Source organism: Schistocerca cancellata, chromosome 3, assembly GCF_023864275.1.
Source record: "Schistocerca cancellata isolate TAMUIC-IGC-003103 chromosome 3, iqSchCanc2.1, whole genome shotgun sequence".
Classification (NCBI taxonomy): Eukaryota; Metazoa; Arthropoda; class Insecta; order Orthoptera; family Acrididae; genus Schistocerca; species Schistocerca cancellata.
Window position 1 is genome coordinate 810,504,463 of NC_064628.1, and position 17,568 is coordinate 810,522,030.

Here is a 17,568-nt window from a genome sequence, read left to right on the forward strand (position 1 = left end):
TTGTTCATATGGACACATACACGCCCATCTCTAGCCCTTATGTTAGTAACATTTCGACAATTACTGTCAAATATTAAATTAAATGTGAGACGAGACAGACTTTGATTTTCAATCGACAGCTCAGGAAAATGTTATCTTGTTGCAGGAAATTAAATATAATCAACTCAGATTCCATTTGACAATTTTATAGAACTTTAAAAATCCAGCAGCCCTTTCTTGTTGTGGTAAAAGCCGCTTTTCATTTCCTACCATTTTTTTCGCAACAGCGTAAAATATCAGGCATTCTCCATTTATTTAAATCTAATTTACGTTTCGCTTACTGTTAACGTACGTCTCCAAGAAACAATGCTGCTCCTGTTATACTGCATTACTAAGAATTAAGGGGACCACACCGTGATTCAGGTCGAAAAAAAAACGATTTTCGGTTTTCATCATATGTCGATAGATTAAGGTTTTATTTAAGTACTCTGAAACGGATTTTGTTGAAAAAATTTTTTTTTTCGGGCATTTAAAGAGCATTTTCCTACCACGTGTGTTTATGTGCCACGCCCACTTTTCTGTCACCCACTGTCTTCTCTAAGCCATAGGAAGATGCCATTATTACCAAAATAGAATGCGTAGGCCATGTTCAAAAATTTTTGGGATCAAGGCTGGGAAAACACTGTTGATATGACAGGAAAAAAATTAGAAGATGGAAAATTGTTGACCGGACAGGGTCAGTTAACTAAAACTGAAATAGAATACTTGCAGGTATACTATGGGCAGGAAATAAGGAGAAACAAAGAAAGTCTGGAGGCAATGAAGAGAGATGTTTGGGCCATATTCTTCCATAAGTCCTCTACTGATCATAAGCCATGTCATGGATTGTGTCCATCAGGAGGAAATTCGTGGTGCAAATACATAGGCTTCAGGCAACTGGAGAATCTTATTCTCACCAGCATTCTCTTCCTGCTACCGTTATTGCAGCAATTAAACCTATTTTCAGAGATTTGGCTCATCCTGACCTTCTAAGGAAATGTCTGCATGTGCAGACACAGAACCCAAATCAATGTTTCAACAGCATAATTTAGAACCGCCTTCCTGAAACTGTATTTGGAGGCATGCATACAGTGAAACTAGGAGTTCATGATGCTGTTATTACATTCAATTGTGGTAATACTGGAAAGTGTTGGGTACTGAAAAATCTGGGAATTAATCCTGGTGAAAATATGATCACTGGGCTGCAACATTACGATAAAATGAGGACAGCCGATGCAGACAAGTCTGCATCTAATATGGCCAAGAAACCAAGGATAACATCCAGGAAGGTGAAAAAGAAGCTGGAAGACCTACTAGAGGCCAAAGAAGGGCCATCACATGCAGCAGAACAGTTTTAATTAACTGTGAGTGACAAATTTCAAAACTTTTTTCTTTCAAGTCAATTTCCCACAAACTAAAATTTTCAGTACATATACCCCATTATATCAGAAAATATCATAGATAAATGAATGAAATTTTCAGAGACACTGCATAACATAAAAAGCCACCTCTGGTACTACATTCATTAATATTCCCCCATTAGGAAGTTTACAAAAAATATTTTCTGCATAAAAAATTAATATTTTTTGTTAATAAATTTGAAAAAGTATTTCTTAAAAAAACTCTCAAATGGATATAGTAGATTTTAGTACAGTTGGCTCTATTAGCATCATGTAACATACAGTAAAAATATTAAGGTCCTGCATCAAATAGTTTTTTTCAGAAATGAGTCAAATACTTGCGTAAATTAACATGGGTTAGATTCACCTGCCGCGTAATTCACTAACACATTTCTCTGATGCTAAAATTTTCTTGATTTCTTCGTGTATTATGGTTCTTTTCTATTTTTTATGAGTTATGCTAGCCGTTTATAGACACACTGATGGTAATTCGGTAGCTTCAGAAGTAATGCAATACAGAAGCGAATTGTTAAGAACAGAGAAACTGGTGCAGGGGTAGGCGTGATAGTGTTTTAAAATCCAAGTATAACTGAGGAAATGCTCAAGCTTATGCCATATGTAATGAAGTCAATATCGGTGGGATGTTAAACTCCATCCCACCTTCCTACCTTCCAACTTACTAGAACTAAGGAAAAAGCAAGATTAGGAAAGATAAGAGAAAGGAAATGAGCAGACGCAGAGATGTGAAAGACAGAAGGCTAAGAAGGAAAGCGTTAATGGGATTAAAAAGTAATGTAATTGTAGATAATTATGAGCTTACGTTATATCCAAAAATGAAAGGGAAGAATGGAATGGAGACTAGGATTGAACGTCCTGTCGAATGCGAGGTAATTAAGGATGAAGTACCCGCTGTAATTACAGTGAAATTACTCACAGAGGTCCAGCGTAGGCTGCAATTATCTTATGGCAGTGAAACTTGATAGATACGCTAATGAGTTAAGGCGGAACCGGTTTACGCTGGAAAAAAGTTCCAGTTTTGGTAACCAGGTGCAAATCTCGCGCTGTGCAGCCTCTCGTCGAGGTCCCCGGTGCTCATATTGAACAAACTGTGTAAGCGGCAGTTTATAATAATATCAAAATTATGCCTTTCTCACTTGTTTGACCTTTTCTACCCACGTCCCACTCCTAATCCATTACATACGGAAACATGTCTATACTTCTTACTTGCATTCACACCGCCAGATTTGCACCAGGTGGCCAAAGCTGGAACTAATTTTTTCCAGTATAAATTAATTCCGCTTTAACACATTAGAATATTTACCAAGATTCTCTGCCATACGACGATTGCAACCCATACTGGACCTCTGTGAGTAGCTGCCACCCAGTACAAGCTCGCATTTGAAGAGAAATCATTCGTATCTTTTTCAAACGACCATTAAGGCATTAGTCTTAAGAAATTAAAGAAAACCAAGAACAATCTAAATTAGGATGGCTGGATGCGTATTTGAACCGCCATCCTCCTGAATATGAGTTCACTGTCTTAATCATTGGTTCACCTCTTTCTACCCAGTACAAGAAGTGAAATAATAAATTTAATCTGCAGCAGACAAGACTGCGTGTAATGGGACGACAACACAAGACGTAAGGAAAAGAAATTGTTGCAGAAATGTAAATACTCTTCAATAAAAAGTTCTTGGGTGACGAAGCAGACGGATATCGTCACTGTCTTCGTGGAACAATTTCGCTACATCTACCAATAAGAGCAACATGAAGTTCAGGATTTGGTGCCAGTTTCGTCCCACAGCACTTGCTCCATCTCAGGTGTCGAAATACGAGGTGCATTCAAGTTCTAAGGCCTCCGATTTTTTTTCTCCAGACTGGAAAGAGATAGAAACATGTGCATTGTTTTAAAATGAGGCCGCGTTCATTGTCAATACGTCCCAGAGATGGTAGCACCGTACGGCAGATGGAATTTTACCGCCAGCGGCGAGAATGAGAACTGTTTTAAATACTTAAAATGGCGACGTTTTCCTTACTTGAACAGAGTGCAATCATTCGTTTTCTGAATTTGTGTGGTGTGAAACCAATTGAAATTCATCGACAGTCGAAGGAGACATGTGGTGATGGAGTTATGGATGTGTCGAAAGTGCGTTCATGGGTGCGAATGTTTAATGAAGGCAGAACATCCTGTGACAACAAACCGAAACAACCTCGGGCTCGCACAAGCCGGTCTGACGACATGATCGAGAAAGTGGAGAGAATTGTTTTGGGGGATCGCCGAATTACTGTTGAACAGATCGCCTCCAGAGTTGGCATTTCTGTGGGTTCTGTGCACACAATCCTGCTTGACGACCTGAAAATGCGAAAAGTGTCATCCAGGTGGGTGCCACGAATGCTGACGGACGACCACACGGCTGCCCGTGTAGCATGTTGCCAAGCAATGTTGACGCACAACGACAGCATGAATGGGACTTTCTTTTCGTCGGTTGTGACAATGGATGAGACGCGGATGCCAATTTTCAATCCAGAAACAAAGCGCCAGTCAGCACAATGGAAGCACACAGATTCACTGTCACCAAAAAAGTTTCGGGTAACCGCCAGTGCTGAAAAAATGATGGTGTCCATGTTCTGGGACAGCGAGGGCGTAATCGTTACCCATTGCATTCCAAAGGGCACTACGGTAACAGGTGCATCATACGAAAATGTTTTGAAGAACAAATTCCTTCCTGCACTGCAACAAAAACGTCCGGGAAGGGCTGCGCGTGTGCTGTTTCAAGACAACGCACCCGCGCATCGAGCTAACGTTACGCAATAGTTTCTTCGTGATAACAACTTTGAAGTGATTCCTCATGCTCCCTACTCACCTGACCTGGCTCCTAGTGACTTTTGGCTTTTTCCAACAATGAAAGACACTCTCCGTGGCCGCACATTCACCAGCCGTGCTGCTATTGCCTAAGCGATTTTCCAGTGGTCAAAACAGACTCCTAAAGATGCCTTCACCGCTGCCATAGAATCATGGCGTCAGCGTTATGAAAAATGTGTTCGTCTGCAGGGCGATTACGTCGAGAAGCAACGCCAGTTTCATCGATTTCGGGTGAGTAGTTAATTAGAAAAAAAATCGGAGGCCTTAGAACTTGAATGCACCTCGTGGAAACACTGATGGAGGACATCACTTGTGACGACCTCAAGGGTGTGATAGCAAGGGTTGCTGGTGTGGATGGTCTTCCTGTGGAATTTTACCGGCCTTTCCAAGATTTCGTGGCTCCAAGGCTGACCACAATGTTCGAAGAACTGCTGACGACAGCCGCCACGGTTCCGCCGCCATCAGTATCCCACAGGCCATCGCAGGGGAGTACAGTTGCGCATCACCGCCCCCTAACCTCACTCAGTGCCAACTACAAGATATTTGCACGTTTTACGGCGACACGATGCCGTCGGATCCTTCTGAGTATAGTATCCACGGAACAGACGATTCCAGGTGGACCCACAATACCCAGACGGCCGCAGGTTAACGTGAAGGCGAGATTGGTCTAGTGGGCTGTGTGCAATATCCATGCACCACTGGTAGCCGTAACTTTGATAACACTTTTGATTGGGTGTGACATGGCTACCTCTTTGCTCTCACGGATCGGATGTGCCTTTCGGTCACCTTCACTGGTACCCTACGACGTCTCTATGCCAGTTCACTGCTCCCTTGTCCAGGCTAATAATCATATCGCATGACCGGTACTGATCCGCTGGCTGTTACGTAACGGATATTGACTATCAATGCTTCTCTACAATCTCGCCCTGGAACCACTTATTGGCAGTCTCAGAACGCACTTGTCAGGATTCACACTGCAGCAATACACGTTCCACTCTCATGCCTATGCAGGTTTCTGTGGTATACTCACAGGAAGAGGTCACACACATACTTGATCTGATCTCCACGTATGGGGACGTGGCAGGTAATCCTTTGAGTGCTGCCAAATCTACAACGATGTCAACTGGCCTCGGACTCACTCGATAAAAACTGGCTCCTTTACCTTGCGTCCAGAGCTTTCGATACCTTGGAATCGTCTTCACTTCCATCACCCATCGGACCCTCCAGGCTAGCTGGATGACCTTTCGCCAACATCGCCTCCACTGCCTTGATGCACTGTAGTGTGTGGAATATCTGAACGTTCATGTAGTTTCCAGCTGGTGCACATAGACCACGACCTTCCGATGTCGCCGGCGGTTGGTTGCAACATACAGGCTGCATTGAGTTACTTCATGACGGCTTGTAACATTTTTAAGTTAAAATATAACACACTCACACTCCCCTGGAAAGCCAGGGGACTTAGACTCACCAAGGTCCAGTGTCACGCGGCGGTCTTGTATCTGAGAACCATGAACAAACAGTGATCGGACACAGGGAATCCACTCACGTAACGAGTCTTGGGCATTTACACACCAGCCTCCATCTGTTTGCCGGTCTCAGTACGATATGTTGTGCCTCTATTTGAACGCTTGTCTGTCTTTTGTAGACCTGAGCTACGTACATACTGGTCTCCCATGTACGATGCACTCCGCACTCTGTCCACGTCTTGTCTGAAGGATTTCTACATTCAACTGGTGCGTGGTGTACCTTGCAACAACGTTGAGATCAAGTATCCATTAACAAGGTGGTGTGGCGTAACTTTGAACAGCCATACCTCACGACATTAGTCTGAGCGGCACGGTATTAAGTCGCTTGTGGAAAATTCCCCACCAACCAGCAGTTACATGCGATTAGTTTGGTGTGAAACTTCTTTATGCTCCACATGTCACTCAGTGGACGATGACGTTTATAGCCTGACCTGAGCTGGTTTTCGTGAAGTCTGGACGCTGGGGCAGCAAATGGTCGCCTGTTACCTCCGCGCCCCTCCATCCATGGTAGAACAGTATGCTTTCATTAGCCCTGGAGGACGTGTGTGCCCGCATCTCGTGGTCGTGCAGTAGCGTTCTCGCTTCCCACGCCCGGGTTCCCGGGTTCGATTCCCGGCGGGGTCGGGGATTTTCTCTGCCTCGTGATGGCTGGGTGTTGTGTGCTGTCCTTAGTTAGGTTTAAGTAGTTCTAAGTTATAGGGGACTGATGACCGTAGCAGTTAAGTCCCATAGTGCTCAGAGCCATTTTTTAGGACGTGTAAACACACCCAGCCATATCTCACGCGATAGTCTGGGTCAAAGGATGGACGGTCTCTTACCTTTATGGAGATGGGGACAAATCGCAGCTCGGTCGTTGAACCCTCCTACAGAATGAACATCTGATGACTGAACGACACCCACGCTACATCGCCTATTTCGCCTGTTACCTCCGCGGGGTTTTCCGCGATCCTCGCTCAGCTGGAACGTTTCTGGCGCGGGTAGCTCGACTGCTCTCGAGGTGCACTACTAACAACCCCTCACCACACTTCAAACCCGTAGGAGGCGCAGCGCCTGACGCCGTACAGTCCTTGTTTTCCACTCCCTTCTCCCCTACCTACCACTGCTGTGTCACACGGTGAAATTTCGTGGTTGTAATTATATCCTCCCTTGACTGTCCCTTCTTGTTGACTTCCGGTTGGTTGGTTGGGTGGTGTTGGGGATGTCGTGGCCAGGTCTCATGTGTTCGACCCCTGCCCAGTCCATCTGCCGCTCTGCCATCGAGATGGAGGCGGCCTACACGTAATCATCTCCCGTCACCCTATCTTCCGTCTGCTTACGACGAACGGCCAATTTCCCAATTGGCATTTTCTGACTTTATCTGCTCATTTGGTGTATTGTCTCTTTGGGAACATAGTTTACATTTCCCTCATATGTTCCACTAAAACAATAAAAATAAATAAATAGATAAATAAAAGTAGAGTGCTGGGAAAAAAAGAACATACTAGATCAACATGAGCTCACACATTGTCATACGAGATGTAGAACTCACTAAAAAATAAAAATAAATCAATAAAATAAAAAAGTCGAAAAAAGAAGAAAGTGGTAAAGCGCCAGACTAAAAGAAAAATCACTTCGTGTTCAGGCCACAAGTGGCCCATCGGGACCATCCGACCGCCGTGTCATCCTCAGTTGAGGATGTGGATAGGAGGGGCGTGTGGTCAGCACACCGCACTCCCGATCATTATGATGGTTTTCTTTGACCGGAGCCGCTACTATTCTGTCGAGTAGCCCCTCAATTGGCATGACGAGGCTGAGTGCACCCCGAAAAATGGCAACAGCGCATGGCGGCCCGGATGGTCACCCATCCAAGTGCCGGCCACGCCCGACAGCGCTTAAAGAGCGCCAGACTACAAATCCAAAAACCTTAGGTTCGATTCTCGGTCAATCCTAGGATTTTTCTGCGTCAGTTATTACTTCTTTCACCTCTGGTAATGGTGTTCGATGTGAAAAATGCCGATTTGCTCCGTGGTTCGGAATCCACGTTAAACTGTTGGTCTCCTATAACTGGATGGGTAAGTGAGCTGAACAGAGATTGGCATTCACCCGTTCAGGTTTATTCGGCTCAGCTCAAATAGCCGCGATCCCTTTTTCTTTGCGAGAAAATTTTTATTTCTAGATACAGCAGGGAGTCCCCTGGCAGAGACATCGCGTATATTATGCACGCATTTAAAAATCAACTTATGATTCGTCCATAAATCAACAAAAATGTGTTCAAAAATGTTCAAAAGCAACAGGGATGCGTCTCAAAATCGTATGAATAATCGACAGACCAACGTGCGCCGGATGCTAGGCGCTTTGTGAATCAAGACTTTTTTCATCAGGAATATGAATTTGGCCCCCACCCTGAAAATGCCGTGCTGGGCAGATACCCCGGTTTGCCACTTCCGATTAACCAGAAAAAATTGATGATTTACTGTCGCGTGTGGCACACGCACCTACAGAAAACTAAGGTTTCTTTCGATCATGTACTGTAAATAATGTGAACAATGATGAGACAGAGGAACTTCCTTGATGTGACTGTTACAATGTAATATAACTTATTAGTCTCAGTTACTTGCAATGTATGTATAAATGTGTAAAAATATATATATATCGGTCACTGTATAAGAGTAGTTCGAAATAAATCGTCACAAATTTGTATTTCTTGTTTTAAATTATTAATTCTTAATTAAACTTACTCTAAAATTAATACCATGTAGCATAAAGAGAGTTGAGTATTTCATTAAATGCTTTGCAAGTGTTATGGAAGTGTTTGAAGTACAAAGAAGGTTTCTATGTTGTATTAAACATTTTTAGATTTCCAAGAAACTTTAAACTTGCAGTATCTCAAAACTAGTTTCATGTGGCTTATGACCCTTCATATTTTACTATATACTACTCAGGTGACACCCTGTGATTAGCTCACGTTCGATGGCAGTAATCTCTCCGGACGGACCCATTCTGCCATTACTGTTTTTTTACGGACTACACGATACTCCCTGCCTCCTTTTATATGGCGGATCCACTTCTCGTGACGTATAGTGGTCAATTCTGCATTACGTAGTAATGTCCGGAGTCTTTTGATCAGACAGTATGAAACGTCCCCTTAGAAAAAATTATGAATGATTGTGCTCGTAAACCCCGTACGTTATTTGATTTTCAAAGAGCTGAGCAAAACTGAATATGATCAGACTTTTCGCTCTTTACCTGTTCTGATCAACACTAAACTGACACACAATATTTTTAGCGCAACGCAATCTGACTTTCAATAATCCCTACAAAAGAATGGCCCTGACTAACATTAACCTATACCTTTCACAAATCACTTACCTCACAAAAATCTTCGTTACTCGAACTACTGCAATACAGCGAGCGCCACTATTGCCAGCTAAATAAAAGATTCAAACTACTGAAGGCACTAACTAATGATAGGCATAGTTAGCAAATGAAAGATTTTGATAGAGACCAAACAATGGATTTACCTTAATAGTATTCAAAAGTCGTAATATATACAGCAGTTCTTGACATCCAGTCTTACAAATTTACTGTCTCTGATGGACACACGTCCAGATCATCCGCTCTCAAAACTCCGCCATTTCTCTCCCCACATCCACCACTGCTGGCGGCTCACCTCCAACTGCGCAACGCTACGCGCTGTTAACAGCCAACTGCCCAACACTACAATAGCAAATTCCAACAATGCAAACCAGCCACAGACTGCACACAGCACAGTCAGTGATTTTCATACAGAGCGCTACTTGGCGTTACCAACATAAAAACCTAAACAGCCTACTTACAAGCAGCATGTACAATTACGATCAAGATGAAACGAAATTACGAGGGGCTTTCAACAAGTAATGCAACTTTTTTTCTGAAAGGATATTGGTTTTATTTCTTACTCTTTTGGCTTCAAAATACTATTTTTCAACACAATCTCCGTTCTATGCGACGGCCTTACGCTACGTTACCATGGTAGCATTTAAAAGCCGGCAGGGCGCTGATGACCTCGATGTTGAGCGCCCATAAACCCCAACACACACACACACACACACACACACACACACACACACACACAAGCCGATGTCGGAACCAACGTATTGCTGCATCAACAATGTCCTCATCAGCCACTTACTGCTTCCCACGGAGTGCATCCCTCATCGATCCGAGCAGATGACAGTCGGAAGATGCAAGATCTGCGCTGTATGGTGGAGAACACTCCAGTGGAGTTTTGTGAACTCCTCTCTGGTGCGCATTCTTGTCTGAGGCCTAGCGTTGACATGGAGAAGGAGAAGTTCGTTTGCCTTTTTGTGGCGACAAAGACGTTGAAGTCGTTTCTTCAATATTCTGAGGGTAGCCCTATACACTTCCGAGTTCACCGTTGCACCATAAGGGAGGATCTTATACAGAATAATCCCCTTTTAGGGTCCCAGAAGACCGTCACATTTTTACCGGATGAGTGTGCAGCTTTGAACTTTACCTTCGGAGGAGAGATGGTGTGGCACCACTCCATGGACTGCCGTTTTGTTTCTGGTTTGATGTGATGAACCCGTGTACCATCGCCTCTTACAATGTTCGACAAAAAATTGTCACGGTCAGCCTAGTAGCCGGCCACTGTGACCGAGCGGTTTTAGGCGGTTCAGTCTGGAACCGCGCTGCTCCTACGGTCGCAGGTTCGAATGCTGCCTCGGGCATGGATGTGTGTGATGTCCTTAGGTTTAAGTAGTGTTGTGACTTGGCAAGACAGCCAAGCCACTATGATTGGTAGCCGAAAGGCACGCGTCTAAGCTCACGCAGGCTGGCGTGAGGTCTGGAACAGGACAATGTAATTAACATAGCCAATAAGGTACGTTGCTGCTGGAATACTTAACTTTAATCTATAATTGGTGTACATCGGTCTGACGGTACAGGCATCACAAGATAAATAGCAAATGATAATGGCGCCTTGCTAGGTCGTAGCAAATGACGTAGCTGAAGGCTATGCTAACTATCGTCTCGGCAAATGAGAGCGTAATTTGTCAGTGAACCATCTGTAGCAAAGTCGGCTGTACAACTGGGGCGAGTGCTAGGACGTCTCTCTAGACCTGCCGTGTGGCGGCGCTCGGTCTGCAATCACTGATAGTGGCACACGCGGGTCCGACGTATACTAGCGGACCGCGGCCGATTTAAAGGCTACCACCTAGCAAGTGTGGTGTCTGGCGGTGACACCACAAGTAGTTCTAAGTCTAGGGCAGTGATGACCTCAGATGTTAAGTCTCATAGTGCTTAGAGCCATTTGAACCATCAGCCTAGTGATGCGCATATATTTCCGCACAGATGGTCATTACTCTTTATGGTCTTCTGTTAGGCGGTAAGGAACCCAAAGGGCACACAGCTTTGAGTAACCCAACAGGTGGATAAATATATCAGCACTGTCAACAGAAACGTCCAGCTGAGATGCGAGATATTTGGTTGTGATCCTTAGATCGTCTCGAATGAGAGTGTCCGCACGTCCCAATCTATCGAGAGTCACAGCTGTGTGCAGATGACCATCGGACAGGTTTGCACGACCTTGTTGCTATGATGACAAACGCCTCGCCCAACGACTCATAGTGCTTTTATTCAATATCAGGACTCCGTAGGCATTCTTCAAGCGGCTATTAATATCTGCGATGCTCTCTTTTTTCCGCCAAAAACAGTAAGCCATTTGGAAGGCTACCTATAGCGCCGCCTCCTATCTGAACTTCATGAAGCTATAGGGAGAGAAGCGGGAATATTCCACCATGTCCCATATCAAATTGCGCATTTTTCCAACCAAAACTCGCCAAGAAAAAGTACACTCCTGGAAATGGAAAAAAGAACACATTGACACCGGTGTGTCAGACCCACCATACTTGCTCCGGACACTGCGAGAGGGCTGTACAAGCAATGATCACACGCACGGCACAGCGGACACACCAGGAACCGCGGTGTTGGCCGTCGAATGGCGCTAGCTGCGCAGCATTTGTGCACTGCCGCCGTCAGTGTCAGCCAGTTTGCCGTGGCATACGGAGCTCCATCGCAGTCTTTAACACTGGTAGCATGCCGCGACAGCGTGGACGTGAACCGTATGTGCAGTTGACGGACTTTGAGCGAGGGCGTATAGTGGGCATGGGGGAGGCCGGGTGGACGTACCGCCGAATTGCTCAACACGTGGGGCGTGAGGCCTCCACAGCACCGCCACTTCCCAGCAAATTAGGGACACTGTTGCTCCTGGGGTATCGGCGAGGACCATTCGCAATCGTCTCCATGAAGCTGGGCTACGGTCCCGCACACCGTTAGGCCGTCTTCCGCTCACGCCCCACCATCGTGCAGCCCGCCTCCAGTGGTGTCGCGACAGGCGTGAATGGAGGGACGAATGGAGACGTGTCGTCTTCAGCGATGAGAGTCGCTTCTGCCTTGGTGCCAATGATGGTCGTATGCGTGTTTGGCGCCGTGCAGGTGAGCGCCACAATCAGGACTGCATACGACCGAGGCACACAGGGCCAACACCCGGTATCATGGTGTGGGGAGCGATCTCCTACACTGGCCGTACACCACTGGTGATCGTCGAGGGGACACTGAATAGTGCACGGTACATCCAAACCGTCATCGAACCCATCGTTCTACCATTCCTAGACCGGCAAGGGAACTTGCTGTTCCAACAGGACAATGCACGTCCGCATGTATCCCGTGCCACCCAACGTGCTCTAGAAGGTGTAAGTCAACTACCCTGGCCAGCAAGATCTCCGGATATGTCCCCCATTGAGCATGTTTGGGACTGGATGAAGCGTCATCTCACGCGGTCTGCACGTCCAGCACGAACGCTGGTTCAACTGAGGCGCCAGGCGGAAATGGCATGGCAAGCCGTTCCACAGGACTACATCCAGCATCTCTACGATCGTCTCCATGGGAGAATAGCAGCCTGCATTGCTGCGAAAGGTGGATATACACTGTACTAGTGCCGACATTGTGCATGCTCTGTTGCCTGTGTCTATGTGCCTGTGGTTCTGTCAGTGTGATCATGTGATGTATCTGACCCCAGGAATGTGTCAATAAAGTTTCCCCTTCCTGGGACAATGAATTCACGGTGTTCTTATTTCAATTTCCAGGAGTGTATTTGTTGCAGTACCTGTTCAACGCCCCTCGTATGAAAGAACGTCGTGGACAGATTCCAGTGCACTGGCCGCCACACAGCCCAAGGAAACGTGAGACAAAACGCTTGAAACTCATTCGCCAGGCGCCTGCTGCAGACTTTGTTTGTCCGCAGCCGCGGCAGTGGGGAACACGTGCGGCGCGCCCTCACCAGCGCGGCTGGTGCAAGATTAACGCGGTTGCAGATGAGCGCTGGGAGGCGGCCGTATCAAAGATGCAGCGCGCCCGGCACCTGTGGCCGCACAGGCAGCCGCCGACGGCGTCCCTGCATTATTCACACGCAGGAGGCGCGCCCTTCCTCGCCTCGGCTCGCCTCCACTTCCGCAGCGTCATCACCGTCTCATCCCTGTCGCTGATACTACCTTCCATCTTCTGGGTACCCGGCACTCACACACAAACTGATTACGACCTAGTCTTTGCACGGCAGTAGCAGACAATATTTCCAGTGTCGATGCCCTCTACGGTAATTACATCTACATCTACATCTACATCTATACTCCGCGAGCCACCTTACGGTGTGTGGCGGAGGGTACTTATTGTACCACTATCTGATCTCCCCTTCCCTGTTCCATTCACGAATTGTGCGTGGGAAGAACGACTGCTTGTAAGTCTCCGTATTTGCTCTAATTTCTCGGATCTTTTCGTTGTGATCATTACGCGAGATATATGTGGGCGGTAGTAATATGTTGCCCATCTCTTCCCGGAATGTGCTCTCTCGTAATTTCGATAATAAACCTCTCCGTATTGCGTAACGCCTTTCTTGAAGTGTCCGCCACTGGAGCTTGTTCAGCATCTCCGTAACGCTCTCGCGCTGACTAAATGTCCCCATGACGAATCGCGCTGCTTTTCGCTGGATCATGTCTATCTCTTCCATTAATCCAACCTGGTAAGGGTCCCATACTGATGAGCAATACTCAAGAATCGGACGAACAAGCGTTTTGTAAGCTACTTCTTTCGTCGATGAGTCACATTTTCTTAGAATTCTTCCTATGAATCTCAACATGGCGCCTGCTTTTCCCACTATTTGTTTTATGTGATCATTCCACTTCAGATCGCTCCGGATAGTAACTCCTAAGTATTTTACGGTCGTTACCGCTTCCAATGATTTACCACCTATGGCATAATCGTACTGGAATGGATTTCTGCCCCTATGTATGCGCATTATATTACATTTATCTACGTTTAGGGAAAGCTGCCAGCTGTCGCACCATGCATTAATCCTCTGCAGGTCTTCCTGGAGTACGTACGAGTCTTCTGATGTTGCTACCTTCTTGTAGACAACCGTGTCATCTGCAAATAGCCTCACGGAGCTACCGATGTTATCAACTAAGTCATTTATGTATATTGTAAACAATAAAGGTCCTATCACGCTTCCTTGCGGTACTCCCGAAATTACCTCTACATCTGCAGATTTTGAACCGTTAAGAATGACATGTTGTGTTCTTTCTTCTAGGAAATCCTGAATCCAATCACAAACCTGGTCCGATATTCCGTAAGCTCGTATTTTTTTCACTAAACGTAAGTGCGGAACCGTATCAAATGCCTTCCTGAAGTCCAGGAATACGGCATCAATCTGCTCGCCAGTGTCTACGGCACTGTGAATTTCTTGGGCAAATAGGGCGAGCTGAGTTTCACATGATCTCTGTTTGCGGAATCCATGTTGGTTATGATGAAGGAGATTTGTATTATCTAAGAACGTCATAATACGAGAACACAAAACATGTTCCATTATTCTACAACAGATTGACGTAAGCGAAATAGGCCTATAATTATTCGCATCTGATTTATGACCCTTCTTGAAAATGGGAACGACCTGCGCTTTCTTCCAGTCGCTAGGTACTTTACGTTCTTCCAGCGATCTACGATAAATTGCTGATAGAAAGGGGGCAAGTTCTTTAGCATAATCACTGTAGAATCTTAAGGGTATCTCGTCTGGTCCGGATGCTTTTCCGCTACTAAGTGATAGCAGTTGTTTTTCAATTCCGATATCGTTTATTTCAATATTTTCCATTTTGGCGTCCGTGCGACGGCTGAAGTCAGGGACCGTGTTACGATTTTCCGCAGTGAAACAGTTTCGGAACGCTGAATTCAGTATTTCTGCCTTTCTTCGGTCGTCCTCTGTTTCGGTGCCATCGTGGTCAACTAGATGGTAATCAAAATTTCCGGAAATATATGAATAAAAATCACAACGTCGTACCTAAATCTTACCATTCATCGTGAATACACCGATACACAAATTTCTGGCACTTTTGAAATGCAATACGGATGTCTTTCTTTGTTAGGGTGTTTAGTACCCACTAGGGTTACACTTGAATCTCTTCCACTGTATCAAATTTACGCCCTTTCAACTTTATTTTCATCTTGGGGAAGAGGAAGGAGACACTCGGGGATAAGTCTAGTTGAGTACGGCAGGTGGGAAACAACTGTCATCTCTATTCATTAAATTTGTGGACTCGTCGCATAAACTCCATTTCTTCTAATATTTCTTTTAATATTCTGGCCATGGGTGAACAGGCAGAACGTAGCTGTCCCGCTGTCGGCTAACACTCATTTCACAAGACTTCCTGCAAACGACACCAATATCGACAATCTATGCGGCAGGCACCATATTCGTTTTGGTATATTTAGATGTTCTTTTATAATAATGCTATGCTGTTTCAACGCAATGGCGCATTGAACCACGTCACCCTTATCATTAAACGTGTCAACAGTAGAAGCCTTCCAGAGATGCTATGATAACCGAGACATGAGACAAAAATCAGACGATATAGTTGCAGCGGTACGAATAGTGTTATGGTTCCTGGAAGTAAAGGATGTAGGTTCGCATCCTGTTACATGTTAATTTTTTTTCATCGTAGCATTGTAAACACATTCTGAGACTTTCAATGAATGTAATACAAGTATGTTCTGCAACATCCGATAATATTTAAGATTTTCATCTGGTTAAAGAACGAAGGATAAAATAAATATTTGGCGTTTTATATCCGAATATATGACGATTTCCGAGTGTGTTGTTAGGCAGGAACCCAAGAGGACATCTTTAATCGCTACCATTCAAACGAACAGCAATAAAATTCATATTCTTCTTCGTCATAAATACTCTACATGTAACACTCATTTCAATAGCTTCCTGCAAACCAAACGCAGCCGAAAGTCGATAGCAGTTCCTGTAGTTGTTGGTAATGTGACGTCAAAATATCGTCACGTTTGCAGGAATTCCTGTGAAATGAATGTTAAGCTCCGTCGGTTTAAACTACAGAAACGCAGTCGCCAAACATGTCGATCGGCGGAAAAGAGTATGCAGCAACTGACACTGTGGCTATAAGGTCGATCTTTGCTGAGATTTCGATGTGTCATTGTTAGTTGCACTGTAACGATGTCTTTGTGAATTTATTAAATTAAGTGTCACATTCCAAGATCTTTTCAGGTTGGAAATGCTACGTTTATTAATTAAACATTAGATTAGGTTCAGTTTTCGTTCCAGTGACCCAAAAAATTAAATGAATCTGGTGGGTGTGGAACATGTCAGACCATTTGAGTATATATAATACTTGATCATATAAACCCTGATAATTTGTCAAAAGATTGTCGAAATAGGTGAATAAAATGCGGTAAACTAGAACAGCTAATATTTACAGAATTAATATGCTATCAGAATGAAACATTGTTATGCACTATTAATAAATTTATCATACACAAAATACGTAATCTTGACTGTTGTGACTAAGTGCTGTCAAAACTGAAATCTAACACACATTTTTACTTAATGTTGCTTAACAGTCTCTGTTAAGATATTCATCTATAGAGCAGATGGAGTTGCCTATCAAAAGTCTTTCAAACTCTGTTTAAACTGAACTTCATCTGAAACCAAGTTTTTAATGGTTGCTGGAAATTTATTGAAAATGTGTGTTACTGAATATTGGACCCCTTTTTGGACCAAGGTAAGTGATTTTAGGTCTTTATGTAGATTGTTCTTATTCATAGTATTGATACTACGTATTGAGCTGTTGGTTGGAAATAGAGATATATTACTTGCAACAAATTTCATTAAGGAATAAATATAGTGAGAAGCAGTGGTTAAAATACAAAGTTTCTTGAACAGGTTTCTACATGATGTTCTTGAATTTAAACCACAAATGATTCTTATCACACGCTTTTACAACTAAAAACTTTTGCTCGGTTTGATGAGTTAGCCCAGAATATGGTCCCATACGACATAGTAGCATGAAAGTAAGCAAAGTATGCAAGTTTTTTGTATTTACATCTCCTACATCTGACATCATTCTCATTTGTTTAGGCGCTTAAGCAATTCTGTGGTATACTCTTCCCAACTGAATTTATTATCGAGTTGTAACCCCAGAAATTTAACACTATCAACCGCTTCGATCTGCATGTCTTCATATGTTATACACATGCTGGAAGGAAATATCCTACAGATTCTGAGCTGCGTATAGTGGGTCTTCTCAAAGTTTAATGACAGTAAATTAGCTTTAAACCATTTATTAATGTCATCGAAAATTTGATTAGCAGTTATTTCCAAATCAGTACTTGACTTGTTATTTACTGCAATGTTTGTATCTTCTGCAAACAAAAC

The 17,568-nt window shown here is 44.3% G+C and overlaps 1 protein-coding gene across 1 annotated transcript in view; it reads right to left on the minus strand.

Moving 5' to 3' along the window:
• Positions 1-17,568, minus strand: part of LOC126176587 (uncharacterized) — a 541,845-nt gene that overhangs the window by 228,824 nt on the left and 295,453 nt on the right. The window lies entirely within an intron of this gene.